The sequence below is a fragment of the Somniosus microcephalus genome, unplaced genomic scaffold (genome assembly GCF_052327205.1).
Source record: "Somniosus microcephalus isolate GS21.2 unplaced genomic scaffold, FLI_Smic_1.0 unresolved_chr4, whole genome shotgun sequence".
NCBI classification, from domain to species: domain Eukaryota; kingdom Metazoa; phylum Chordata; class Chondrichthyes; order Squaliformes; family Somniosidae; genus Somniosus; species Somniosus microcephalus.
Genome location: NW_028225182.1, coordinates 41,775,014 through 41,777,015, shown reverse-complemented (window position 1 = coordinate 41,777,015; position 2,002 = coordinate 41,775,014). Strand labels below are relative to the sequence as shown.

Genomic DNA, 2,002 nt, shown 5'->3' with positions numbered 1-2,002 from the left:
AACACAGGCCAGACTGACCCCTGAAACACAGGCCAGACTGACCCCTGAAACACAGGCCAGACTGACCCCTGAAACAAGGCCAGACTGACCCCTGAAACACAAGCCAGACTGACCCCTGAAACACAGGCCAGACTGACCCCTGAAACACAGGCCAGACTGACCCCTGAAACACAGGCCGGACTGACCTCCTGAAACACAGGCTAGACTGACCCCTGAAACACAGGCCAGACTGGCCCCTGAAACACAGGCTGGACTGACCCCTGAAACACAGGCTGGACTGACCACTGAAACACAGGCCGGACTGACCCCTGAAACACAGGCCGGACTGACCCCTGAAACACAGGCCGGACTGACCTCTGAAACACAGGCCGGACTGACCCCTGAAACACAGGCTGGACTGACATCTGAAACACAAGCTGGACATAGAAACATAGAGATAGGAACAGGAGTAGGCCATTCGGCCCTTCGAGCCTGCTCCGCCATTCAATGAGATCATGGCTGATCTTAAAATAAATGAGTTCCGCTTGGTAATTAAAAGTAAAGACTGTCAGAAGTGGGATTCGATCCCACGCCTCCAGAGGAGACTGCGACCTGAACGCAGCGCCTTAGACCGCTCGGCCATCCTGACTGATCCCTGAAACATGGGCCGCACTGACCTCTGAAACACAGGCCGCACTGATCCCTGAAACACAGGCCGGACTGACCCCTGAAATACAGGTCAGACTGATCCCTGAAACACAGGTCAGACTGATCCCTGAAACATAGGCCGGACTGACCGCTGAAACACAGGCCAGACTGACCTCTGAAACACAGGCCGGACTGACCGCTGAAACACAGGCCAGACTGACCTCTGAAACACAGGCCAGGCTGACCCCTGAAACACAGGCCAGACTGACCCCTGAAACACAGGCCAGACTGACCTCTGAAACACAGGCCAGACTGACCCCTGAAACACAGGCCAGACTGACCTCTGAAACACAGGCCAGACTGACCCCTGAAACACAGGCTGCACTGACCCCTGAAACACAGGCCAGACTGACCCCTGAAACACAGGCTGGACTGACCCCTGAAACACAAGCCAGACTGACCCCTGAAACACAGGCCGGACTGACCCCTGAAACACAGGCCACACTGACCCCTGAAACACAGGCCGGACTGACCCCTGAAACACAGGCTGGACTGACCCCTGAAACACAGGCTGGACTGACCCCTGAAACACAGGCCGGACTGACCCCTGAAACACAGGCCGGACTGACCCCTGAAACACAGGCCGGACTGACCCCTGAAACACAGGCCGGACTGACCCCTGAAACACAGGCTGCACTGACCCCTGAAACACAGGCCACACTGACCCCTGAAACACAGGCTGGACTGACCCCTGAAACACAGGCCGGACTGACCTCTGAAGCACAGGCCAGTCTGACCTCCTGAAACACAGGCCGATCTGACCTCCTGAAACACAGGCCAGACTGACCCCTGAAACACAGGCCGGACTGACCCCTGAAACACAGGCCGGACTGATCCCTGAAACACAGGCCGGACTGACCTCTGAAACACAGGCCGCACTGACCCCTGAAACACAGGCCGGACTGACCCCTGAAACACAGGCCGGACTGACCCCTGAAACACAGGCCGATCTGACCTCCTGAAACACAGGCCGCACTGACCTCCTAAAACACAGGTTGCACTGACCCCTGAAACACAGGCCAGACTGACCCCTGAAACACAGGCCGGACTGACCTCTGAAACACAAGCCGACTGACCCCTGAAGCACAGGCCGGACTGACCCACTGAAACACAGGCCGCACTGACCCCTGAAACACAGGCCGCACTGACCCCTGAAACACAGGCCAGACTGACCCCTGAAACACAGGCCGGACTGACCTCTGAAACACAAGCCGACTGACCCCTGAAACACAGGCCGGACTGACCCACTGAAACACAGGCTGCACTGACCCCTGAAACACAGGCCGCACTGACCTCCGAAACCCCGGCCAAACTG

General features: G+C 57.6%; 1 non-coding gene across 1 annotated transcript; it reads right to left on the bottom strand.

Annotated features, from left to right (window-relative positions):
• Nucleotides 1-545: 545 nt before the first annotated feature.
• trnal-cag (transfer RNA leucine (anticodon CAG)) lies at nucleotides 546-628 on the bottom strand. The gene has a single exon. It is a non-coding gene; the product is annotated as a tRNA-Leu (tRNA).
• Between the last annotated feature and the right edge of the window lie 1,374 nt (nucleotides 629-2,002).